This window comes from Centrocercus urophasianus, unplaced genomic scaffold, assembly GCF_019232065.1.
Source record: "Centrocercus urophasianus isolate 14NV4802_14NV808 unplaced genomic scaffold, USGS_Curo_1.0 seq_17, whole genome shotgun sequence".
NCBI classification, from domain to species: domain Eukaryota; kingdom Metazoa; phylum Chordata; class Aves; order Galliformes; family Phasianidae; genus Centrocercus; species Centrocercus urophasianus.
The window spans coordinates 33,811,761-33,839,193 of record NW_024884722.1 but is presented as its reverse complement, the minus strand read 5'-3'; the positions used below and the strand labels follow the sequence as shown (position 1 = coordinate 33,839,193).

The 27,433-nt window shown below is 42.0% G+C and overlaps 1 protein-coding gene across 3 annotated transcripts in view; it reads left to right on the top strand.

The window, feature by feature from the left end:
- Positions 1 to 27,433, top strand: part of PRKG1 (protein kinase cGMP-dependent 1) — a 393,753-nt gene that overhangs the window by 186,433 nt on the left and 179,887 nt on the right. The gene's annotated exons all lie outside the window — the stretch shown is intronic.

Sequence of the window (27,433 nt, the reverse complement as noted above, 5' to 3'; positions counted from 1 at the left end):
GACAACAGAGCAACCATTTGAAGCTGCATACAGTGTGCATTTTGCACTACAGCTGCGTTAACATAATCACGCCAGTGGCTTTTACCTCCACATCTAACTAAGCATTAGTAAGACAGCGTCTCTGCTTCCAAGCTTCCCTCACTTCTTCGCAATGTGAGCGGCTGTGTACTCTCATGGAGGGTTTTAATGGTGCTCTTGAGATGTCAGACAGAATCACGTGGGCACATACTGTCCTGGAGTTGCATATTAAAACGTGCAGAATGAAAATCTGTTTGCAGATTCTCGCTGTTGTGGATTAGGTCTTTTCTAGCACGCGTATTTTCATTCATTTGATGTGCTGGAGTGATAGAACATGCTGTATATTCTTGGTTCTTATTCACATCTCAGTCTATCTATGTAAATACATGTTTAAGAAGCTCCTGGGGTATACATTTTTTACATCAGTACCTGTATCCAGTCCTTTCGGGGTCATTTTTGCTCAGAAATAATGGGGTAAATATGTATTTTCTAGTACTCCATCCTTGTGGACATTTACACTAGGGAGTTCTCCTGCTTTCTAAGCACTCCTCATTTCATAAGAAAAATAAATCTTCAAACAAGCTTCTGTAATCAACATGGATTAATGCATCTTTATCTGAAACAATGTCACGGTGAAACAATGTGCTGGATAAAGCCTTGGCCAAGTAATTTCTTGTAATTCATCCCTATAAAGTGGAATTTCAGCAAGATATGTCTGACTAAAGCCGTAAACTGCTTAGGTTTGGAAATAGAAACGAGCAGGATTATTCCCAGGCAATTTCCCTTTAGCAAATATTACTTTAAGGCACGTCAACCCCAGCAGCAGGGTTTTGACTTGGAAGAATCACTGTTGTAGCTTACAATTGGACGTGTTCAGCTCAGCAAGGCCAGCTGCTTTTATGACGAACGAAGCAGCACAATATGTCAGCGAAGCTGTAAGCAATCCAACCTCTGGGGCAGGGGATCCAGTAATTCCAGTGGCCACTCGTCTAATGAGACAGCAAATCCTGCAGGCTCCTGTTGAATATCAAAATAATATCTTTCCCTGAAATGGTTTCCTGTTGAAACCAGTGCAACTGTGACTTTCTTTCAGATATTCTCTGTTAATTAGTTTGTCTATTACGTTGATTTGGTATACAGTTTTTATTTAAACAATACTGTACTTGATTCAAATAGGGAAAGTAAATGCAAACTTTCTGACTAAGCCTAAATTTTAAACCTTAATTCTCAAATTCTGCTTGCAGATAATGCTGGTCTTTCTCTCAAAAGACCCACATTCTGTGGTTTCAGTGCCTGCGGCTGTGTTGGGGCTTGAGACATCCCACTGTTCTCTGGGCTTGGGAAATGTCACTTGGAGAAATGTCAGTGATCATTTTTTGTACACTAGGTGTTGTGGTTGATGAGGCAATTCTATTGGAATCACAGAAGAACCCAGATCAGAGGGAATCCCAGGTCTCTATTGTTTGTATAGTGAGAGATGTCACCCCCTTTCTAGCTACCCTTTATATGGGTCTGATTGCCCTGTGTTCCATGCTGGGAGGAGGTTGGGATTTCATGGCTCAAACCACATTTGAACTTCCACCAGGGAAAGTTTGAACATGTCTTTTTGCTTGCTGCTTGCACAATGCTATGAAGTATTTTGGGAACTGCTGACTCTAAAGACACACAGTGAAAGATCAGTGGGTGAGACACCAATCACTAAAAAGTCCAAACTTTATAAAGTTGAAATGTTGACCTGGAAAACAGGCTCAGATTAAGAAATGTCAAGTTGGTTTGATGTCCAAAAAGCAAAAGGATAAGAAAATGGAGATATTTAGTGGTAGCACAGACGGACTGAAAGCAGATTACTTTGGACTTCTTTTGACATGTGCTGTCAGTGCAGTATCACAAAATGCAAGATGCACATTACTTCGATGAGAGCAGATTTACTGTGGGATGAGTGGCAGATATTTATGTTTATGTATGACTTAAGAACTGATGTGCAAAACTTTTAATGGGCTGTGCAAGCCACATGAAGGGGAGAGTGGTGCCCAAAGTCTGTATCTTGAATCGGTCTCTGATTTTTTTTCTTTAATTACTGGAAATGTAGGTTTGGTCAGTCCCAGGGATTAAAGGTTCTTTGTCTTTACCTAAAAAATGTTTGTTTTTTTTTTCACTAGCTTTTGCTCTGACAGGAGCAAGGCTGGCCCCTGTCTCATTCTGTAATTTCTTAGACACCGCAAAGTGATGTTTGCTTCAATCCCTGTTGTTGCTTTTGGTGTGGAAAATACGTGGGGATGGGGAAGGGCTGGCTGGAACAAAGGAGACTGCTCAGGCAGGCAGAGCACATGCCTGATTTAAAGGCCTCAGTGGTGCAATTGGATTACCATTCCTGTTTAAGGTAATAAAATAGGGAAAATTTGGAATTAGGGCGATTATTCCCTCTTTAACCCAGTGAGTTGTGTGTAATGCGTGAGCACACGTGACTGTGCAATGTTCAATTCTGGTAAAGAAAACTGTCAAACCCTGCCCTTCCTTCCTTCCTGCCTTCCTTCCTGCCTGCCTTCCTTCCTGCTTCCCCTGCCCTCCCCCCACCCCTCCCATGGATTTTTTGTTTGTTTTTTTTTCCCCCCAGAGATATGTTACTCTAATGGAATCTATCCTCTCAGTTCTCCAAGTGTTAATTGAGAACTACTCTAATGCAGAATTTTATGAATTGTAAGAAATGAAGGCTGTGAGCAAACCTCATCACGGCCTTCCAATATTTAAAGGGAGCTTACAAACAGGAGTGAAATCAACTTTTTACAAGGGTAGTGATAGGATAGGGGGGAATGGTTTTAAACTGAAGGGAGGGAGATTTAGATTAGATGTCAGGGAGAAGTTTTCTACTGAGAAAGGGGTGAGGTGCTGGAACAGCTGCCCAGAGAGGCTGTGGATGTCCCATCCCTGGAGGTGTTCAAAGCAAAGTTGGGTGGGGTCTCAGGCAACCTGATCCAGTACATGATCTGGTGGCTGGAACCCTGGAACCCTGCCTATGGAACTTCGTGATCCTTGAGGTCCTTCCAACCCAAGCCATCCTTTGATTCTATGGTTCTGTTCAAGAATAAAAGACTGATCTGGTGTAATTGAAGGCAGACCTTCTGCCAGTATTCTGGGAGTCCTTCACTTCACAGGTCTAGGTGGATAGTTTTATTTTCCTGTTGTCACTGTAAGACTTTGCTGGCGCGTTGGATTTCCTATATACAGTGCACATTATATACTACCCCTGTATTTTCCTGACCTCGCTCATCAGTGGAGATAGACTCAAGGAGGAAAAGAATTGGATCATTGTAGGTGAAAAGAACCTTCACCTTCAGTAATTTCTAGATTGAATCTAATGATACTTGAATTCAGCATTCCTTAGTTGTGCAAGACTTTCAGATGAGGTTCACACTGTCAGGAGTCTGTCCCCGTGATTAAAATTGGTGCTCATTACACACTGGGCACCAGGATGTAATATAATTGGAAAACATACTGTGTGTTAGCAGTGTGGAGCCTTCCATCCAACAGGAAAAAGGTTGTTTACTTTCTGTTTGTTCAATGTCTCTGCCTTAATCCGGTGCCCCATAAACCGGTTTCTCAGCTCTTACCAAACAATTTAAATGGAAACTAATTTAAAGCCTCTATAAAGAAGTGATCTCGTGTCTTGATGGGCAAACATTGCTAATTACTTTTCAATAAATAAGAGCGAAATCATCATCTCTGGTACAGAAATAATTTTAGTCACAGTGTGTAAATGGCAACATTTTGACCCCATTAAGACCAACAGCAAGGGCTGCTGTGGTGGCTCTGAGGTTTGCTGTGGTTTGCCCTGAGCTCAAGCATCAGCCTGCACCCACCTGTGCGCAAACCTCCCAGGTTTGCAGCATTGCTCATTATTTTGCAGGCAGAAAAGGCGTTCCAGATATAGGGAGAGATGCAGTTGGGCACAAAGCTGTTTGGAGAGCAGTAAGCACTGCGCCATGCAGATGTCGTGGAGTGTGAGACCTATTGGATTGGGTTTCTGTTTTTGCTTTGTAGAACAACACTGGTTTTGGTTCACAATTTCTTCAGACTTCTCAGAGGAAATCTTCCTGGACTGAAAATTAATTTTGTGCTTATTACCTTACTACAGTGTAATGAGGAATAAATATATGTTTTCAGAAGGGAAAACGAGCTTTCAGAAGCTGAACTATAGAGTTCAGCAAATGTAGAATTTTTCAGAAGGCTTTAATGTGTTTGTTAATTTTTCCTTAATTCCAATCAGTTAAGTGTTTGCCGAAATTAGTTCCTATTTCAAATCTCCATATCTCACGGGCTTCTTCATCTGAAATTATATAAAGCTGAAAATCAGCTCTGGTATCTAATGAGAAGTTTAGGGTTTCCTCCTGAGAGCTGTAACTTTTTCATTTAAAGAAGAACAGAGTGCTAGCGTTTCCAGACACAAAAGGAGTCCTGTGCACGTGCACAAGTGCTACTTGCAGTATTAACCATTCATGTTGCAACATATTGAAACCCTCTGTATTGGAGGTGAATCTTGTGAATATGGGAAGGTTTGTGTTTTGTGTGTGTGTGTGCATATAAATATTTATGTCTGTGAGCGTGTCATATATCTAAGTAGTCATATACATATGTGCCCTGTTGTAGTAGAACTTGCTACCCTCACACGAAGCATCTTGGGCTGGCAGTGGTTGAAGCTGAGCATCCTCTGACTCAACTGCCTTTGGAAAGCATTAGAGATGTTCACGTTATCACAGGAGTGCACCCTCACTATGATCACTTCTTTTTTCTTTGATTCTGAGTGTGTAAGAGACCTTTAAAAAAAGCCTCTTTTTTTTTTTTGCTTTTTTTTTTCTTTTTCTGTTCAAGAATTTTATAGCAGAACACAGGAAATTGCTTTTTAGACTGTCTCTGCAAGACTTCTTCAGCTGCAGATAAGACCGCTACATGATAATCCGGTTTTTGATGAATAGCATAGTATAGGTTTCTTTATAATGACAATGAATGTGTTCTGCATATGTGCACATTGATGCATATTTATTTTTTAGTTGGAAAGTGTGTAAAGAGATGTGCCTTTTATTTTGCCATGAAAAAGAAAAAAACTTCAGTGAGTTGTTAGGCAATGAATTAATAATGTGGTATAAACAAGATACTCCTGGAATGCTGAGTACGTATTCAATGTTTGGATTTACTTAGTATTACTTAATCTGGCTGGGATAATATACATTCTTGGAAACTTGGTGGAGGAGGATACAAGTTGTTCAGGAGGGGCAAAGAAGTAAGGACATAGACTTGCAAAATATGCAGGTGAGCAGCACATAGATCAGCAACATTTGGGTAATGGTAAATGGAGAGAATGAAACAGATGCTATCTGATGTAGACCATCCCGAGAACTCGTCAAAAGGAGGATCCAAGCAGTAGGAATCAGGAAGAGCAGGGAAACGTTGGAGATCTGTTGGCTGATCCTATAGATTAGACCTGGTGATCTTCTCTGTTTTCATATAAGCAAAGCAAAGCAAAAGCGTCCAAAAATCTCTCTTGGTCTTTCAATAACAAAGTAAGGAGGAAGATCACCCTGCAAAGGAGCTCAAAAGCTGAATTGTCTCCACAGTCATGGTGCATGGTTGCTTTCCTATGGTTTTGCAACTTCTTTTCCTTTGTTGAGAAAGGGAAAAAAAGCGGTAAGGCAATCTGTGCTGTGCATAAATGCTTAAAATTGGAGTTGTGCTCAAGTGCTCTGCTCCCATTTCTACAGGCATCAGACATCTAGGAACCAAAATACCTATTAAAAAATAAGTAGGACCTTGGCATCTTTGTTCATGATGAGTGTTTCAAAATGGGACTTAGGTGCCTGAGTCAAATGGTTTTTGGCATTTTGTAACAGAATTTCTTGAATACTTGACTAGGTTTTGAAAGCTGACTTGAATGCTTGGTGAAAGCTTACCAGTTTCATGGTTGCTCCTGTAATAATAAATGTAATTCAGGAGGTGGGAAGCCTGTTTCGGATGCAAATCACTATCACTGAGTAAATGTATATCCTGCTGGAGTGCAGGAAGATGCAAACTGTTGGATAAGTTCAGAGTTGAGGTAGAAGAAAGGAAAGAAACCCACATCACTTTGTCTCTTGCTGACACCACATGTTAGTAGCTTAGCTTCGATTAAAGAATAGCAAAATACAGTTTTATGAGTATTAAAACGACAGTTCCCTGAAAGTTTAGCCCTTGTTTTCATCAGGTTTATTGCCTGAGGGCTTGAGAGATGCCATGGAGGTGGGATGCTGGTATGTGGCAGACTGTCTGGGTTTCTGTCCTCTCCTGGGGCTACGTATTGTGGGCTCTTCAGACTTCAGACGATATTACAGCTGACAGAGTTTGGTCTAAATCCAAAAATAGACTTAATTCCTGCTGAAGAGTAGGACCTTGTAGTAATTGAGTCATTTCGATCGACTTCCTAATCAGGTTGTATCTGACCCTAACAGTGCTCTGCTAAAAGTAGTGATACGGCCTTAGACTCCGTGTCCTATGTACTTCTAAAAGGATTTGCATATCTGAATTAACATCAGTTGAATACCAAAAAGTCAATTCAGCCCCTGAGCAGAGCCTACAGGTGAATTTGTGCAAGTGGGTTTGTTTTTTTTTCCAGATATTCCCTCTTGTGGCACTGTCGTCAGCAGCAGGCTGTGTATCGATATATTTCCTTAATTTTCCTTCTTCACCCACTGACAACCCAAGGGGTGATGAGCAATGCTGCTGTCTGACAGCCCTTCAGTTTGAGGGCAGCTGTTGTTCTTACATGGCTTTGTGATGCTGGCCATCAAAATCCCTTTCCTCATCTGTCCATCAGCATTGGATCTCACTCTGATTCACTTGGTGAGGTGTTGACTTTGTTGTTTCATGTTGCATAGCTACATGAATAATAATCCAGAGCCGCAAGCCTGACAGACACACATACAGTCTTTGCAGCTAATGAGCCACGTTCAGCATAAATTTATATAAAAACTTCTGCATATATATAAACTACACACAGATATCATAGCTATTTTATACGATTCTATGATATCTCTTTGTATCTCTGTAGAGACAGAGAGATACATCTATATAGAGAGATCATTTGTGTCCTTATGCGCTAGGTATCTGTACTGACATATTTGTACCAGAAGCTGTGCATGGTCATTTGTCCTTTTAGTCTACCTTAAATGTAGGATTTAATAGATTTAAATATCTCTAGTCTCCACAGGGAAATAATACTTGGAGTACCATAAATGTTTCAGTGTAGCATTTTGTTTCATGTTTTTCTTACAATATTTATTATTTATATTTATGATGCTATAAAGCCATCATTTGTATGTAAAGAAGAGAGAGAAGTATAATGTGGGCAATTAAGATTTATCTGCTGTAGCGTGCCACTGACATAAGTAAAAAGCACTGACATTTTTAAAAACCAAAGCTCGAAGTTCTAGCTTATTTTTGTCTAGATTCTTATTAAATAAGAACCAACTCTCACTTTGATTATTCTTTTATATGTAAGAAGAAAACAAGCACAGAGCATTCTGAGAAGCTCTCAGGAAAAGCAAAGCAAAGCGCAGCACCAAGGTTTCCCTAAGAAGCAGGCTGTTGATGTCTGCTATTGCAGCCCAAAGTCTAACTCTGAGATAGGGTTATTCGGGATTTGTTTGCAGCTAAGTGAAACAAACCAACGGTCAACCACTAAAAACAGTAACAGATCAAAGCCCAACCCAACAAACCCACAAAAAAGTAACGCCCAGAAATAATTGTGAACTACTTTTCCAAGGGGTCATGAGATAGTTGTGTCATTGAGGCTAGGTAGCTCTTCAGTCCCACTCTGATGAGATGCTGGTCTAAGGCTTTTGAGCTAGTGCCTTTTCCCTGAGAACATAGCATTATTGAGGCTGCCACCCTGAGTTAAAGTTGGCACTAGGAGGCATTAATTGATGTAGATGTTACGGAGCTGGGGTTGGACAGCTGTCCAGATAGATGAACAGATTTGACAAACTGGGGAAGCAGAGTTGGCAAATGAGCTCTTTACCTTACAAAGATATGCTAGCAAAACAATAATAATAACAATGTGGTTGTTGATGATGATGATAACAATAATAATAAATAATAAATATTGATGTGACTGGCTACTTTGGCTTTCACATCCCGTTCAGCAGTGTAAAGCCTTTGTCTCACCAAACCTTTTGCTGCAAGCAGAGGTAAGCTGTGCACCCATCACATCACCATCACCATGGGCTGATGGAGCAATCTTAACCACACCACATCCTTCCCCTGTATTACTGTGTGCATCCTGAGGCAGAAAGCACTATCCGTGTACACTGCATTTCATTATGGATTAGATATTATTAAATCATGCTTCCAATTCCCAAACTGGCAGTTGTATTTTTAAAATGAAAGCTCCAGCTTTCCATCCCATTCCCACATCCAAGAGTTAGCACATCCCATTAAAAATGGTGGTGGCAGGGCGATCACTGCAGAGGTGCTTCTTGTCAGCCTGACCACAGACGGCAAGCCCTGCAGCTGAGGATGTAAGGACAGAATTTGGCAGGATTCGCTGATATCACAGATATTGTTTGTGGTGTGTAGAAAGCTCTGGTTTCCTGTAGTTAGGAAAGGAAATGCTGGAATGACTCTTTTCTGTTGTAAGTAAACTGCAGTGAGTCAGACTCTCTAGCAACGATAGGTTCGTGCCACCATCTCTTGACAAAAATGACTTGTTCTCAAGGAGGGACTCATTCCTTTCTGTGCAACAATCACAGGTTAAAAAACTGAATGCATTTAGCTGGCGCAGATGGATTCCTGCTCTTGACAGTGTTGTTGCTGTTCTGGCCTCAGCTGAATGTAATTGAACCCAGGTAATAATTGTGTTCATTTGTGGCGCTTGTAATGGAGTGGGATATGATAACCACTTTAAAAAAATGGTTTTTAGGAATACTTTTATTCGTAATATCTTTTGCTTCAATATGAAGTGAAGACAGCTTGAAAGGACAAATGGAGACCCTAAGACCTGATTCAGAAGAAGCACCAAACACAACAGGATCCAATTTGTTAAAGGTAGATTCCTTTCCAATTTCCTATGGCTTCATCTTTCTTTCAAAAGAAAGAGAACTATTAGAGAACTATTTAAAGATTGGCTTGAAAGTGGAAACTGGAGAACTTTGGAAGAGTGAGAGCAGCAGTGCTTGAATTGACACTGGTGCTTGCACCCTCCTTTCAGATGGGGCCATGTCTGCTTCCTGGGCATGACTTTGCCTAGTGATGAGGTTATGGCTTAATGTTTGTGGTTGAGTATATAAAGGTTGAGGACTCACCAAGGGCTTTGTAGGTCTGTGAGGGATGTTTGAAGATACCACAGGACTGGCGGTGGTGTGTCTTTCCAAGTCAGGCCTGGCTGATAAACTCTGGAGGTTCTGCTGAGTTATCTGCTCAAGGAACTTGAAGCATGGGCTGCATCTTTCACATATTTCCTCTATGCTTCTTGAAAAGCCAAGCAAGCCCCCTGCGTTGCTGATGATAATTCAAGCCATCAGGACATGTCTTTAAAAGTCTAGCTTTCTTAATCTGCCTAATGTGAGCTAATGCCCTGTGTGTTGCCTGTATGGACAAAATTAGTAATTTTCTAATCAGCAAAATTGCCCAGCCATACTGTTGTTTCTTAAAAGCTGTTCACTCTGCCTATTTGTAAAACAGTTTGATAAGTGCTTCATATCAGCTCAACTTGCAGCTCATGTTGCTTGAATTATCACCTACCCCTAGTTCTGGAGCATACTGGTGTGTCTCCTGACCCTTTTTGTTACCCAAAAGTGGAATGGCATTTCGGATCAGTCTTCTGGTGATCTCTGCAAAGTGTTTGGCACTGCTGAGCTGCATCAAAGTGACCCGCAGCATCAAGCTTCCTAGCAAAGGAAGGAGTTCTGGTGGGCACTGCCACAGCTTGCCTGAGACAGGGATGTCCTGCAGCAGCTGTCAAATATCTGAAAGGCATTTAGTGCTTTAGTGGCAGGTGGGGGAAGCTATTTCTGGTTGGTGATAAAAGAGCTGAGAAGAGAGAGTGAGTGAAATCCAGAAGGATACAGCGCAATACAGAGTGCACTTCGGGCTAAAAGAGCCTGAGAGGAAGACTTGATAGATTTTTTCATGGGCACTCATTGTACTGTGTGAAAATCATCCCTGGTCTGAGGGCTTGTGGGGTGTGAAAGCTCTTTGTGTCCTGTCTGACGTGAGCTGGCAGAGAGCACAGCTGAAAACATTGTGGCAAAAAGTGTCAAGATTTTCTTCAGCTTTATTGCCATGTGTTTTAAGAGGTTTTCTGGAAGTTCTAAATACTAGAAATAGGGATGCTCCTTGTACTCTCCTGAAGTCCAGGCTAGCAGCAGCAGTGCTGGCTCTACCTAGACCTGCTTGTTTATCATGAGTACCAAGGGAAGATTTTTTTGAGTACTTCACATGTGCTTATTAATTCCCAGATTTGTTTTTGAGGGCATCTGAAACGAGGACTTGAACCAGTTCAGCTTCAAGACAGCATTTGTCAGACTTTTCGGAGAAAGCAGACCGCTGTGCTTACCATAGAATCATCTGAGTTGGAAGGGACTCTCAAAGGTCATCTGGTCCAACTGCCCTCCCTTGAACAAGGTGATCTATAGCTTCCCTGCAGTGAGGCAGCAGAACAGCAGTGATTCTTTTGCTATCTTTCCACATGCTACAGCTTGGTGTGCCACACAGCTGGCTGCTGGTGTGTGCAACCCAGAGCTCTCTCTGGTGCTAACGGGAGTTGTTTAGAAACCAGTGATGGAGCATCTGGTGAGCGGTTGTGGCCAGCCCTGGGAGCGCAGGTGGAAGCAATTCACCTGAGTGATCAGAAGGGGTGGACCCAAGGGTTCACCTCTCCCATCCTCATGTAAGGGCTGGCAGTGGCAAGGGAATTAATACAATGGTCTATCTGAGTAGAGAGGAGAGAAAGTAAGTGTGTCCTTGGATATTAGGAGAAAATTCTTCTCTGCAAGAGTGGTGAGGCATTGGCACAGGCTACGCAAGTAGAGTAATTGTCCATGGAAGTGCTGGACTCTATGATTGTTTGAGTTCCCTTCCTGTGCTTCTGAGATTCTGTGTTCAAGAACTATGGAGATATGGTACTGAGGGCACAGTATGGAAGTATTGCTGGTGAGGTCAGTGGTTGGACTTGGTGATCTTAGTGATCTTATGATCTTTTCCAACCTTAACAATTCTATGGTTTTACATAGAAATGATGGATGTGTAAGAGACAGGATTAAGGCAAGATAGTGAAGATATTCATGAAGTCATATTGATGAAAGCATTGGCTTCATTGTAATATTACAGTAGATAACATTTCTAATGCTATTTACTTCAACATGCAAATTAGTACTTAATATTCCTTATACATCTTCTGAAGGTTTCATTGCATGAGCCTTGAGACAGTAGAAATCACAATGGAGCCTCATCCTTTTGGGATTTAACCAAGGAGTATTTGCTTGTTTGTTTTCAGTAATGTCTTAGTTTGTGTGAGTTCTGCACTGCTCAGTTCTTGGAGGTAAGGAATACATGGCAAGCAGGCTGATGTTCACTGTCTGCTAACAGATGAGCGTGCAGAAGCCTCACTTACTCCACGTGTGAGGTGAAATTCTGCCTGAAATGCTTGCATTCTGGTACACTGAAATATATATATACATATCATTGAAGGTGTGTGTGTGTGTGTATATACATGTGTATATATATCTCAGTGAAGGTCTTTATATATGATATGCTGATGGCATAACCATGGCTGGGAGCCTTTCTCCAGCGTGCCCTTAGATGTTAATAGTTTCTGTAGATAATGGATTTAAACATAGAGGTTTATTTGCTTTGGAAAGTGGTAGGATTGTAATAAAATATAGCAAAAACTAAATAGCTGCTAAATTATATAGTGAAGTGTAAAATCTGTAATTAAATAATAATGTGGGTTTAATATAAAGTAGTCAGTAGCTCTTCTATCACCAAATATTTGAGTAGTGATTATCCCATTGTAAAATACATGGCAGGCCAATCAGATGCATGTCCTTCTGCACGCTCCTTTTGGTCTATTGTTTTTCTATTCCCCAAATTCAATAGTCTGAACATATGGATGTGAATGATTTAAAGTGGCAGCTTATTACAGGACTACTTCTAAATATTTTTTATGTAGCTGTGTAGGAGATGCCTTTGAAAGTATCACTGTGGGATGGTAAATGACTACAGACAAAGCTCAGCTGTGGGGAAAGCAGCATTTCACTCAACAGTTGTGCTTTATCTTGGTCTCAGTAATAGTGGAAGAATGTTGGGGAGTGTCATAAGGAAATGTACGATGGTTACAAAGCAGAATAAATGCAGATAAACTAGAAGCTGGATGAAAAGGATAACAATCCTGTTTCTCTATGGGAGCCTTGGAGTTGGGTTTTATGATTTAGGAGTGAGGTCTGTGTTGTTGATATATTGTTCCGTGAAAGCAAAAGCCTGGGGATCTCCCACAAAATTCAAGCTGTAAGAGAAAAATAGCAGCATAAAAAGAAAAGTAAATCCATGGCTTGGAGTTGGGCTGACAGCATATGGGTGGTGGTGCAGATGGGAGTAAGGAAATGCTCATAAATGGGATAAAACCCAACAGCTGTCAGGAATGTGGGCCAGGTGCAGCAGGAGGCATGTTGTGGATAGAGCACTGAGGTTTGCCTCGCTGCCCCAAGCTGCAAGAGACCAGCACTCAGCTTAGGGAGAGCTCTGCTCTGTTTTGGTTCTATATTTAAAAGAAGAGAGAAAAAAAAAAATAGGGCAAGGGGGAAATGGTTGCAAACTAGCAGAGGGGAGATTTAGATTGGATATGAAGAAGAAGTTATTTATGGAAAGGGTGACGAGGAACAGGTTGTCCAGAGGTGTTGTGGATGCCCTGTCTCTGGGGCAAGGTCAGGCTGGCTGAGGCTCTGAACTCCTGATGGAGCTGTGGGTGTCCCTGTTCACTGCAGGAGAGTTGGACCAGATGGCCTTTAAAGGTATATTCCAACTGAAAAAATTCCATGATTTTTGCCTGGAGGAAGTCTGATATTGCTGCCTAATACAAAAGAGCGTAGGTTCCTCAACATGTGCGAGCAGTTTGTTCTTGTGCAGTTGCAGAGAGTGACTCAAGCTGGATTTCATGGGTTTTCATACTTTCTCTTGTTTAAGTACTAGGGTTTTTTCTGTAGGTTAAGCACTTAATCGTGTAAAACCCGTAGAACTCTGCAAGCTATCTGAATGACTGTCACACAGCCCTGTTTGTGCTTGTGAGTTGGTTTTTTGTGCATCTTTTGCTGGAGGGTTTTGGCTGTTTAGCAGCCTGGCACAGCTGACACTGCTCTTGTGACATTCCTGCTTTTCTTCTTTCCCCCATATGAGTGTGCAATCAATGAGTGTGCAATCACCATTTTTAAAGGTTATGTTTTACTTCTGCTATCTTTTTGCACTTTGCTGTTTACCCATTATAGCACTTATTGCTTTTTTTTTTTTTTTTTTTTTTTTTTTTTTTTCTTCCTGTAGGGGACAGCTAATATATTTTTCCTTCAGAACTCTCGTAGGTGCAGTTAGGCAGTTGTTACGCTGCCTTGAATTTTTCTTTTTCTTTTTGACCGTCTCATTCTAGTCTCTTTTCTAGGTAACTTTTCTTTGGAAGTGAAGCATGCTGTAGTGATGGTTTTGATTTTTTACCTTCTCAGGGTTACTGAGATTGGTATTGCAGCAAGCAGACCTTTGGGTCTAGCCCAGGGGGTGTTCTTTTACCAAGTTGAGGCACTGCTTCAAGGAGGAGACTTTGATGTTACTGAAACAATTCTGGGATTCCTTGCTCAAAGAAGAATGAGCCAAGAATTGAGCCATTGCTCAAAGAAGAATGGCTCAAGTGCTCCAGTGTCTGGCACTGCTGTTTCCTTGGGGTTGTGTGCTCTATTACCAAGTGTTTCCCAACATGCTTCTGAGATGCTGAATACCTTAAGTTTAAAATAAGGCGTTGTGATTCATGTATCTTAGAGATTTTCAAATGCCTTATACAAGGTGTCTGTAGTTGGCCTTAGTTCTGCTACCTATTTTTGTACATTTTTAATAGTGCTCTTTCTGGGGTCTCTTATGCTTGGATGTCAGTATTGTCCTTCTTTTAGGCTGTTGAGTCCCATTGCTAGGGATGCAGGCTTCTGAATGAAGTGGTTTTCCAGTCCTGTAGCTTCCTTTGTTCTTTGCCTTAGGAAACCAAACCTATGGAATTTTATTTTTGGAGCATCATCAGCTAATGGTCACTGTTCCTGATGCCTGGCAAGCAGATCTGGTGGGAAGTTCAGGGAGTGATGGCTAGAAAAGGAACACACAAGCGATGTTTTCTCAAGAGCTACTTTTTATAGCTTTGGAACAGTGTAATTGAGGAAATCTGGCATGCTGTGAGACTTGGGGAGAGTGTTTGGCTTCAGTTTGGCATAGACATTACTGCGGGTGCATTGGCACATGGTGCTTCTGTTTCTTGTACAGTGCTTTAAACCATTTCTTTTTTCTCCTCTAAGATCATGGAAGCGCAAAGGTTGGAAATAAAACCCAACTGCTTAAAGGGCTCAGCCCGCAGTACGTGTCTGTAAATGCCTTCAGCTCTTTCCTGTTACTGCTCTGCTAAAGTAAGCTGGTTATGAATCTCCCCTCTGAATATATGTTGTATAAACGTGCTTAATAAGCCTGCAGCTTCATCTCTGTAGAACACAAAAAGATACACTTCATAAAAATTCAAGGAGGTGGAGGTAAACAGAAAGGATTCCCTTTTTCCCTGACCAAAATCACAGAGGCCAACAATGCCCGTGCCTCTTCCACCAGCTGGAGAAGAGCAGGGGAATGGAACGCTCGCTGTCTTGTCTCATTTCAATTTCTGTCCTCATTGCAGGTTCTGCATACTTACAGAAAACAATTTCTTTCTTATTTAAGGTGCCTAACTCAGTCAATTCACAGTAATTTCAGTGGTGGGATTAGACCAAGCTAATTGAATCAGTGGAATGGTGGTGAGCTGTAAGCACAGAAATAGCACTGCTGGGGCTGGAGGTCTCAATTCTTTCTTTTAATATGTATCTGCACTTATATACTTCTCTTGATCGTCTCCAATGCACTCAGCGTTTTGCAGAAGCAAAATTCTAGGCGGTTAATGTGTTGCAGTTCCCTAAATTGTGGGTGGGGGCATGTATGGGTGGTGAACACATGTGAAGCACAGCTCCTGCAGGCAGGTCAGTGTGTCCCAGCAGGTGCCATTCACAGAAGAACAGATTTTACACACATTTTAGACTGTGGCAGCCTGCAGTGCTCCTTATCCTCAATTATCCTTGACTCGACATTACCTCCCAAAGGCATAGGAACAACTACAAATGGCTGCTGGCTGGGGATGGGAGAATTGTAACATAATTAATGTTTTCATTGGAAGAAAAAATACTCTGGAATATTCTCTTAGCATGATTTCTGAATGCTGAAATGCTTCAGTACAACTGGGATGCCTGATACAAGCACTGGCTTTCAGTTGGCTGTGCTCTTTTCCAGAGCTGAAGCAATCTGTAATGCTGAGATGTTTCTTCAGCAGGAGAGTTTTAGTGGGTGGCCCTTTACCTCGAGCCTGAATAAGTAAAGCAAGCAGGCCAACCCTTGGCTGCTGGCCATTTCCGTGCCTCTGACTATGTAGGAGCAGGGCTGCTGTTGAGCAGTGCGTGCCCGTGGCTCGTGCTGCAGCCCCAGAGCACAGGCAAACTGTGGGTTGGGTGATCAATCTGACATGCTATTAGGAGCAGCAGTAAGATCTGATGACTTTGTCTGCATGCTTGCCTGTATGTCTTACTGTGGGCAGGAAGTAATCTCCTGGAAAGGCACTTTAAATCTTATGAACAGGCATCAGGTACTATGGTCCTATTTTAATACAGGGCATTTTAGGGTATACTGGTGTGGAGGCTCAGGGCTGCGCTGTAATCCTTCTGAAGGAAAGATGAGCCCAGAGCCTGCCATCTCTGCTGGGACAGGTGTTTATCAAGGAGGCACCTATTTGTTTAAGAACTGTATCCCAGAATATTAAATTTGGTACTGATTGAAATATAATGCTGACTCCTGAATATGACTGCTTGTTAAAACTTGTTAAAGTAAACATGCCAGCAAGGCAGTCAGGTACTGAAGCAACTTGAGCAAGAGGCTGTTCTGCCTCTTGCTAGGAGAAGCAGCCTCATTCAGCTTGCAGCAAAACATGCTCCCTGCTTTGGTTCTGACTCTTTGCAATGGCTGCTGTTACTTAGCCAGTTTTCCACTCCTTAGAGCCAAAGCTGGTAGTATGGGACTTGCTAACCAGAGGTGGGGTGTTCTTATTGCCTTTCCCACAGATGTGAGGCCACTCTTCTATTTCTTATTGGCATTGCAACAGCTCATGCCAATGTTTGCTGCTGAGTTAATGGAGGTCTTAAAAGCTTGAGCAGAAAAAAAAAAAAAGAAAAAGCTTTGGCACCACATAACGTTCTTCCTAGTTCAGCTGATCACAGCCCTTGGTGCTTTTCCACCAGCACAACAATAGGGACAGGAGGCTGACAGCCCCAGGAGTCCTGTGTTATCTACATCATGTCTGCACATCCCTGGTGTAAAGATAAGGACCGGGTAAGCTATATGGTCATTCCCCTGTTATCATCTATTAATTAAAATCTAGGGAAAAAAACATAAGAGGTGGACTGAATGCTCTGATTTAGACAGCTGTCAAAGCACAATCCCTTTTCTTTGAAAGAAGCAAAGTTCCCACACAGCTCTGGTTGACTGTGTTACTGCTCTGTGGGAATGGAGATTACCAATAGATTGCAATAGCTCGTAGCACTGCTGTGCATTTCCCAGCCAAACGCTGTAGTTAGTGCTCTTTTCATGGCTTGGCACTCAACAGCTTGAACGTGTCAGAATTAATGAGCAGGAGAACGAAGCTGTAGTGAGTTGGAAGCACAGAGAAGAAGGTGTAAAGGAAGTGGAAATGAGTGTTTGAGTCACAGCTTAAAGCTCTGAAGATTTAGAGCACTATTATCTTGTCACATCATGCTTTATAACAACACAGCCAGCACCCTTTTGTATCTGTTGGTGTCACGTCACACTGTCCTCCTGGGCTCTTCTGCCCTCTCCCATGGGGGTATCTCAGATGCTTCCTGCAGTCCCAGATAAGTACTCTGGCTTGGATGGGGACTCAATTGAGTTGTGAGCTACTTCAACAGATGCTGTTAAGGCATAGCTAAAACACCAGGAGCAGCTGTTCTGTGAACGCACAGTGGGGCAGTGATAGATCTTTGGTAGGAAGCAACAATATAAATATTGCTGTCCTAACAAAGTAAGGCTCTTTTTGCAGGTACCCTCTGCAGCTTGCCCTGTGGGTTGGAAGACTGTGGGAGATGGTATCTCTGAAATGGGGAAGGTTCTGGGTCTTGGGGGAGGGCGTGCAGAGGTGGAAAAGAGGTAATGAAGGGAAGAAATGGGGCTGGAATGATATTTTTAGGCAGTGGTGGGCGATGAGCAAACAGAAGGAGAGGTTTTAGGCTCTCATTGGTAATACCATGGCATCCATAAGACAACATCTAAAAAGGGAATACAAAGCAAATGGATCCAAGGGATAGCTGATGAGCCAAGCCTCTAAAAAGTGTGCTTGTGGGAATTTGCTAATGCTCAGGAGAGAAATAGCTTGAGCCTTTGGGGCTGGTGCAAGCCCTCAGACCTCTGATTGGCATTATCTGATGCATTATCTGAGTGGAGGGGCACTGGTCTGGGTTGGGTTATTTCATCATCCTGTTGGAAACGCTGCTGTTAGGATATAGGGGAAGGTTTTAAAAATGTATTTTAAGCTTTGTTTAAAGTTCAGCTTGGAAACTCTGGTTTCATCTCTGTGATGAGCAGTTTCCATCTTGCTGAGGTTTCCAGGCGTTTGATATTCCTAGCGTGCTGCCAGAGGTGTGATTTGGCTTTTCTGACCTTCTCAAAACATTGTGACTCAAATGCAGATCTCAAAGCCTTATTTACAGACAGCAGCAATTTGTACTACGCTACTTCAGAAGTATAGACAGTATTTTGCTGGGAGTACACGGCTGCAAGTGGTGAGAGGTGACAGAAACCTTCACTTGCGATGCTGTACTTGGGTGTGTAGCTGGCCGCTTGTGATGCCTGAAGTTGGTGAGAATGGTGGTTAGAACCTTAGGTCTATTTTAATCGGAATGTGGAAAAGTTTGTGCCTTAGCTCTGCCTCTGTTGGTCAGGAGCATGCCTGATCTCAGAGAGGTGACTGTTCCCATGTTGTACTGCCCTGGGCTCAGCTATCACTGCTTCTTCACCATTCACAGAATGTGAATTCCATTGCTTTGCTTAATTTTATGCTGCCCTTCTACATGCAGCAGCCCCCAAATTCATCTTTTGTTTATGTGTGTCCTTTTGCTCGGCAGTTTTCCTTGCACTTCTAGACACACTGGCCACAGGCACACCTCTGCAGATCTGAATGGCACAATGCATCCCAGGGACAGCTGTACTAGGAGGGAGGAGGCAGGAAACCCAGATGAGGCCCTAGGGATCCCATTAGTTCCTGCAGCAAATTTTGCATGCTGGAGCTGTGAAGGGGTTTTATGCATAGCAGGGTGAGAAAGGTAGCATGGGAATATTTTGATACTTGTTACATAAAGGAAAAAAAAAACAACAGTCTATTCTGTACTCTAATTTCAGAGCTAACTTCTGCTGCTTTAATTAGGCTTCTCAATCAATAAAATTGTCCTGCCAGAAAGATGCAACCAGTCAATTAGTTATACATAGCAAAGTCATATATGATACTTCTCTCATCTCTGATGTTGGTATTCATGAATTAAAGCGTCCCACGGTGTGGAATTGTAAGTGCAAGTGTCCTGCTGTGTAAATGGGCTTCTGCATAGCTCCATGCTGATCTGTCTGCTTGACTAAGCTGTATGGGAAGCTGGCAGTGCAAGCTACCTTTTGGAGCTAGACAGGCAAACAGCACTTGGAGCTGGACAAAAAGGGCTGTAAGATGGTTTGATATTTTTAGGAAGCATAACTAATTTTTCTCTATGTGAACAGCTCACTTTTTTTTTTTTTAAAAAAAAAAAAAAAAAAAAAAAAGCCTTTTAAATTGGAGAATGTATTGGTAGAGCTTTGTGCCCCCAGGTGTGTTCTTCTATAGAAAGACCTCCACCTTGAGATCATCTCTGCAAGTAGAGGAGTTGAACTCTCCTGGCTTGGGTTTAGCACTACCTTGGGTGCAGTGAAAGAGCTAATGCAGATGTGGGGAGTGGAAAGGTACAGCTTTGTCAGCCTAAGAAACTGCATGCAGGAGATCTGAAGTCCTGGCAAAACTTCCTGTGAGCGGCAGCAGAAATGCTCACTTCTTTTCCAAGGATGTTGTGCACCTTATAGCTTTCACAAATACAGTTACTTACAAAGTGCTTCAGCTTTCCTTTTCGAAAAGGCATTGCATGTGTGCTCCTTTTTCTTATTTTCACAAGCAGATCTTTTCTGATAGCCACGTATCCTTATTCTTTCAAACAGAATGTAAAATCCTATGTTTGTTTTTCCATCATTTTAAAAATACTTAGCTCCATTACAATTTCCACATATACATATCCTCCTTAGAATATTGGAGTGCTTTCTTCTCTTATTCTTTTAGCTCTGATGATAATGAAACTAGCTCTAAACTTGTGCAGATTGTCTTAAAAGTTAAGCCTGAGTTCTGCCCTGTTGGTTCCCACTTCCATGCTCATGTTATGTACATTTTAACCAACTTGCCAAGCCACTTCTCAAGGTTTTCAGGCTGAACACCAAAATGTGCCTCTTTTTCAGCTATTTGGTTTGAAAGTTCCTTTCAGCAGAAGTACGATCAAAGGCACATTTGTCCAGCCCTTTAGACTTCTAAGAAATGGAACAAGTGAAGCCTGCAGGACATACTTACATGGTCATTATAAACTCCTCAGAAGGCTCTTATCTATATTCACAATTAACCAAGAGCTACAGATGCTGAAGCCTGAGGTTTTCCCTTTCTGCCCTAGTAACATAAGCTGTGGGCATGTCTTCTACACCACATGTTTGCCAGCAGCAGAGTAATTCCTCCTTTCCAGATACAGCCCCCACCCATTTAGCAGGACATTAGTTTCCACACTGGGCATTCTCTCCAAGATGTCTCATCAGTATACTGCTATTTTTTTCCATTTGCTTTTTAACAGTGCCCCAACCTTGCTTCTTCATTTATCAGTTTCTCTTTCAAATTAGGGCAATATTAAAATGCCTCCTCTAGTGGGGTATATTAAACTTCCTGTGGTTGAGAGCCCTGTAGGCAGTGAGCAAGAACTGATCTGTAAATCTCTTCTAAATGCAAGTATGTTACTGAATTCGCTCCTCTTAGGCACGGGTTCCTCTTTGTGGATCTTGGCGTGCCAGTGAATTGATGCATCCCAAGCTGATCTCATCCCCATTTTTCTCCTTTTTGAAAAATAATTGGAGACACTTTGTTTCAACCCCTCTTCAGGACCTCAAATGCAATACGCAGTTATCAGTATTTGTTGTTTTAAATTAGATGTTTGAGCAACTAAAATTTAAGCTTTTGACCCTCAATGGTTTTTTGTTAGCTCACCCAACAGATACCAGCTGCCATCAAACTTAGAGTAGTACTCGAAGTTTATTTTGTGCCTTTCAAATCGTTCTTTCTGAACTACTTTAAGGATCGCCTTCAGCTTTCATCTTTTGTATGGATGTTCAGTACTGCAATAAATACAGATTCTGAAGAAGTTGGTGAGCTCTTTGTTGAGGAAGGTGAGTTTAATTAAAAACCTAGAGAAATGCCTGTATCGTAGAACTGTAAAAAGAGTGGAACTATATTTATACAGAAGGGATGAATAAAATGACACAGTAAAGGTTATGTAAAATAACGTTTAGCTTAAAGACAGCAAATGGCATCTAATTATCATTTTTTCTAATACAAATTATGGGGATGTGCTTTGAAATTCAAAGGAAAAAAAGCAATACAATGAAAGCCTTTCAAAAAGCCTAATTAATGCTTGTCTCGTTAAGTTTCGTGTCCCTGAAGGAGGACTGAGATATCTGGAGGGGCTTTGGAATTGGGTGTAATCGAATAACGATATTTACCCTCAGGCAAACACTGGGGCTTACTGAAGAAACCACCATCCCACTGGATGGGATGAGGTCAAATCATCTGGTAGGAGATGTGGGGTCGTTTCCTTGGAAGCGGCTGGTGAAGGTGGCAGGGCTGAAGGCTGGATCGTGCAGCTTGCTCTTGAGAGAGAACCATAGTAAAATTGGCGATGCGGTGAACAGATCCCTTTTTATTTCTATTTTAAGTGGACCCTTTTGTTGTCACGGCAGTGTTCAGGAGCTTCAGTGGGAGGAGGTGTTGGTCCACGTTCCCCAGCACAAAATACAGAATCACAATAGAAGCTGTGGTGAATTCTCTTAGTTGTACATAATTAAATATCAACTGTGTTACTCTTTTTGTTAGCTTCTAATTAAGGCTGAGCAGAAGTTGTGGATGTAGAAATCCATCCAATCCATTTGATGAAAATTACGGCTTCCCTGCAGTGTTTCATTTGGGATAACTTTGCTTTCCCCAGGTGTCTACATAGTTGATATTACTGTAAGGTAAACACGAGGGATGACTTCATTCTGGAGGAAACGAGCAAACAAGATGCAGGCAGCTAGAAACAGGCAGAGTTAGGTAGAGGGGGACAGTCTGTCAGAGGGCTGCTCTGTGCGTCATGTAGTATAATTCAGGAGGATTTTCTGGCAGCCTGCTAGGAGACTTCACCTACTCTGTGTATTCCTTCTGTTCCTTTGAAAAAAACCTTTTATGTGCTGCATTTTCTGTAGAGCTTGCTGAGCCCTCTCCTTCAAACTCAGAGAAGCCCTGGAGGGGGTCAGTTTTGGCGTTGTTTGCTTTCTTTTTTATATCTGTTAGGTTTTATTAGTAACCGTTTCCATTAGTTTATTGTCGTAGTCATATTTGATCTTATCCAGGCATTTCTATGCAGACATTTCCAGTGCTTATTCCTATGCAAAATATACACAGATCCCGGGATATCCTGGGTCTTCATAGTTTATTGTAGCAAGAGCAAAACTCTGGAACATTTTTATTAAGTCATTTCCTTCCTGCTTGTTTCTTCCTCACTAATGCATCATCAGCATCCACTGAAAGCAGTGCTGGTCCAGCAGCCAAATGTGGCTCTTTAAAAAGCATTCTGATCCTTACCCATTTGTCTACCTCTGATTGTATATATGTGTAATGCACTGAAAAGAGGTCTTATGCCAAGGGGAGGAATGGCAAAGACCTTGGGTTTTTTGTATCCCACCCAGCATGGCTGAGAAAAAACAGTGTTGAATATCTGCCTCTCTCTGCTTTGTCACACTTGGTAGTGAGTGATGGCTTTCCTTGTGCCTCAGCTGCTGTGACCCTGCAATCAGCCCTCATTTAAGATGGAGTTAAAGGAATTTCAAGAGCAAAAACCTCACAAGGTTGCTACCAGGAAGGAGGAGCCCTGAAATCAGAATGCCTGTTGCTTAGTGTACATTGTGCACACAAAGTAGGTCTGCCTCCAGGTTAATGCCCTGGCCATGCAAGGGGACGTTAGGAACGGCGCATCCCACAACCATTGCTGTGTGCTTCTGCCTCCAGGTCAGTGCATCCTATACCACAGGACCCACGGCAATGGGAGGTGCTATTTTAGTGAAACATGGTGCAAATCCAGATAAGAAATTGATTTTATTGGAGGCCTGAAAAAAGCTCAAGTACTGAAGTACCGTGAACAGCATTTACCCTCAGTACTCCAGATGAGACCTACAGCCTGGGAACTTCAGCGCACTGTGGTTTTGTGTTACATCCAGTATGTGCCTTTTTGACACTGGAATAGTCAAGCTTAGAGAGGGAGACGGCAGGAAGAAAAAACAAGGAAGATCAAAGTAAGGGTGCAATCTGGCTCTACATTTGCCAGCTCACACTAATATACCAGTAATTCAGGCGCTCGTAAAAGCACACATTTATGGGCACTGTACTTTAAAGGCCATTCCCAAATGGGCAGCCCAGAAGATATGGATGGAGCAGATGCAAACTTCAGTGCACACACAGCACATTGCTGATTGTGCTGTGTTTGCTACAAACCTGTGCTCATACCATGAGAAAGATGCAGTTGCATGCCAACTCCAGCCACAGGATGCAAAAGTATTGTCTTCTGCTTCTGTGGATGTTTTCATTTTTTATTATTGAAATCCAGTTTTAGGAGCACTATATGATATAAATCATGCTGGAAGAAGAAACGTTAAAGAGGGTTTTTTTCCCTATTTGTGCTTGAATGTTGCATCTTTCATTGTCCCAGTATAAAAGTACTCCTTTGTTCATGCAGCATGAAGTGGCAAAGTAGCACTGTGGAGTTCAGTGAGGGGATCTGTTGAGAAAGCAGAGAATATTGGGTTGAACACCTCCTTGTATGGGTGCCACTGTTGTCAGAAACTGGAAGCACAATTGTCTGAGAGAGTGGAGAAATCTGTTGTTGCTCCAGCAGTTAAATAAATCCCCTCTGTGCCACATTCTGCAGCGGAGCCTGCTGGGTCTTCCTGCATCATTTGTGGTGTGTCTGAAAGGGTAGAATAATGCTCCTTCTGTTTAGTTAAACGTACACATGCTTTTCATCATTATTTTATAAGATACACACTATGAGACAGAAGTCCTGGAAATGACTCTATTTCTGCTGCAGCTTAATTTTCTGAGCACTCCCACAACACCGAACACGAGTTAGGATGGGTACTTTACTTACCTCCGCTGCCAGAAAGACCCCAAGGACACAGTTCTTTGCCTGAGGCTTTTCTGAGCTGAGAAACAGTGATTTGAATAAAACAGCCTAAAAGCAGAAGTGAGGCAATGAATTCTGCCTGCAGGGCTGGGCAATGAGGGACTCCAGGTCCTGCAGCACAGTCGGTACATGCCTCAACTGAGGATGTCAATATTGTTTTCAATTAAACTTTCCAGTTCCCCCCGCCCCCATTTCCCTTCCTTTGCATATAGTGCAGAGAGAAAAGGAGTGGCTCCTCTCTGAGCCTCGAACTCTTGAGTTTCACCCACTGGGTCCACTGGGATAAAAGAATGGAAAAGGAAAACTTCTTTCTCTGGCAGGACGTGCCCCAGTTCTCACCACACTGCAGCATCTCCTTCAAAACAGTAAGTCTAGCCACGCTGAATACTGGAAATGCGAACTTGGATATCAAGTTATTTTCCCCTGTCCTGTTCTCATCTGAAGAACTGTGGCTCCAACAAATGCGGTGGTGATACTATGTTGATATTTCTGATCAACAGCATCATGTAAAATGAGAGTTTTTGCACATTTACAAGTGGGATTTAGGAATCAAAGAACTCCTTGTCCTGGGCATCCCTGTTGCCCCTTCATATTTATCACAGTATGTATCTTACGATATACTCCAGGTTGTGAGCACCACCCATACTACTTTTTCATTTGTCATTGCCAGACAAAATTTAGTGGCTTCTGAGATGATCAATGATTGCATTGTGTGGAATTATAGAAATAAAGCTAAGCCCCAGCCGTCATATCTGAAGTATGAATAAGTGCAAAGGAGCCCATTAACTTTAATTGTAGTGTAACTCCCTTTATCTCCTTTGATTGCAGTATAATATTTTATTGAGAAATTTTATGAAACCCGCATTACAGATAGATGGACACACATCTGTTTTTGGTGTTATTTGCCACTAGTTTTTACAGTCAGAGAATAAGCTTTCCTCCTGAGATCATGCTTCCCAGAGAGTTTTCTAACACATGCTTTATGCAGAGGGATAGATGAGAAAATCACTTCTATCTTCTATGACTCAGTTGCTCGCTTTGGGATTGACTTCATGGTGTACTTCCCACGTACATAGCTTTCATCTCTGGGGCACTCACAAATGTATCTCTTTGAAGTTGCTAACATCTTCCAATCTCACAGAGCTCGTGCTGCTCCACACTCACCCTCCAACACATTTATGGAGGATTTGAAGCCTAATGAGATGATACTCGCACCTGATTATAAGGGTCTTATTGGCATCTAGATCTCTGCTGTCATTAGCTATTATTGCAATATTGTTTACCATCAGGCACAATAAAAGTATCAGCAGAGAGTATAATGAGCAGTACAGAAGGGCAGTGTCTGCATGTGCCTTCACCTGAGCTGCACAGCCCTGGTTAGTGAGCTGCTGTGCATCTGTGTCTGTTATCTTTATGTAAAGTGGTTGTGTGTAAATGTGTAGCTACACCAGTAGTGATGTAGTTGCATGTATCTACTTGCAAGTATGCACATATATAACTTGGGGGTGCCAGAGGGTAACTTCAGGGAGCTGTGGCTTTTTGTAGGCTCATTAAAAGCCTCTCCTCCTGTGCTCCCATGCACACTGCCAGGGCTGCAGCCATTTGTCTTACAGAACAATTTCCGGCAGACATAAATGGATCCTTGTTTTGCTCGAGAGGCGCTAAATTACCTGTGCTGTTAACCTGGCCGTATTAAGAGGCCAAGTACGAGGGTGCATGGCACATGCCGGCAGCGGTGCCTTTCTGGTCTTGGGGGACTGATATCAGAAACGATGTAGTACTTATATTGCGTCTGTATCAGAGGGGAATGAGGGAGTGTTGGCTGCTTATCTGGCTCCTCGCTGCCCGTGTGGATTGCAGAGATAGGTTGTATCTCTGCAGCTACAGCTGACCCTCTTGTGCGAAGGAAAATACGCCGCATAAGATTGCCATCGACTACACGTGTGAAATAGAAAGATGAGTTAGCTGCTAGCTATCAGTCAGATTTAAGCAGTGATACTGCACTTCCTATGAGTGTAAGTGGCAGATCTCCAGCGTAGCAGTGAGGTTCCTCGGGTGGTGCTGGATCTGTGAATGGAGCCCAGCAGGAGTTTGGCCCCAACCGGATGCAGCCATGGAGGGCCAGCTGGCTGGAGCTGATTCCGGGAGGAAAATCCCGCTCTTCAGCTGTTGGCATACAGTGATGAATCTGTTAAAATACATCGTGAAACTGCGTCGGGCAGGATTATTTATGTGAAGGATGCCCTGTCTTTCAGAATTACAAGAGGCAGTAGAAAGAACAGTAAACTCAGATAATTGCTGTCTTTGGAGCTCGCTCAACTTGTGGTGTCAGCTGAACAGCTAAGCCTTTGCTGTGAAGGTTGTATGAAAACAGTACAGGTGGAACCTCTAATTTCTCCCTACAGAATGTCTGCACTTGATGAACTGATGATCTGCTAAGATGTGTTGGAAAATACGTGTTCGTGGCAGAGCGCTGTGATGCCGTTGGATTTTTTGATTCCAAAATATAAACTGTATTTCATTCATTGTTTCCACATTTGCTAATCTTTTTAAAAATTCTTTGTTTAGTATGAAATTACCCATGGTTTTGCCATTCATGACCAACCAAGTTGCCTTATTTACCTACCAGTCCTTCACTGTACTGAATATAAAACAGCCTTAAATGGTCAGGCTAGCTGAAATTACCTGCACTTCTTCACATCTATGGAAGAAGCTCCTTTACAAGCCTATGTTTTCATGCTCCCACTAAATTTACTGAGACTGTGCACTTTCTGGTGACTTGATGTCAACCTTCATCAGCAAATACAACAGTACAACAGGAGAGCTTCCTTACCAGTGTCCCCCACCAGTCTGTTAAATAAAATTTGTTTCTTCCTCTTTTATCAGAGCTCATCTGAAAACAAGTAAATGACTTAATGTATGAGAAGAAAAACAGAAAAATTGGGATCCCATCCGTATTACCTGTTTCCTCCGCTTTTCAGAGTGGAAAGTGAAAAACTGTATTTTATGGAAGGGTCTCATACTAAGAGCTATAAATCATACTTTCCAATCTGTCTAATTCTAAAACAAAAAGCATTTCTCAAAAATGAACTTCTGTCTTCAAAACTACACTCCAAAAAGAAATTTCTGATAAATTCACTTTGTTCTGCATTGCAATTTGATAAGAAAAATTGTGATTTGCACTTGTAAGATTTTACTTCCTGTGACTGTTGATATGGGTAAAACCACAATAACCAGACTGTGAACTGAAAGACTAGAAAATAAAAGCAAAATAATTTATTGGATTTTATTCATGAGAATGTATCTAAATATTTTATTGAAAGTATTTTCTCACTATTTTTCCCTGTAGTGAAATGAGATATGAAGATGGAATTTATTGCAATTACTCTTTGAAAGAAAATACGACTGCAAAGGTCTTGAGAGTAGTTTTGTTTACTTGAACATTTCCTCTAAGAAGAAACTCTTTAATAGTAGGACTGTGTATGAAAGCGTTTATAGTTAATACAATGTCTCAGCTGCTTCTAAGTTGAAAATCTGGACCA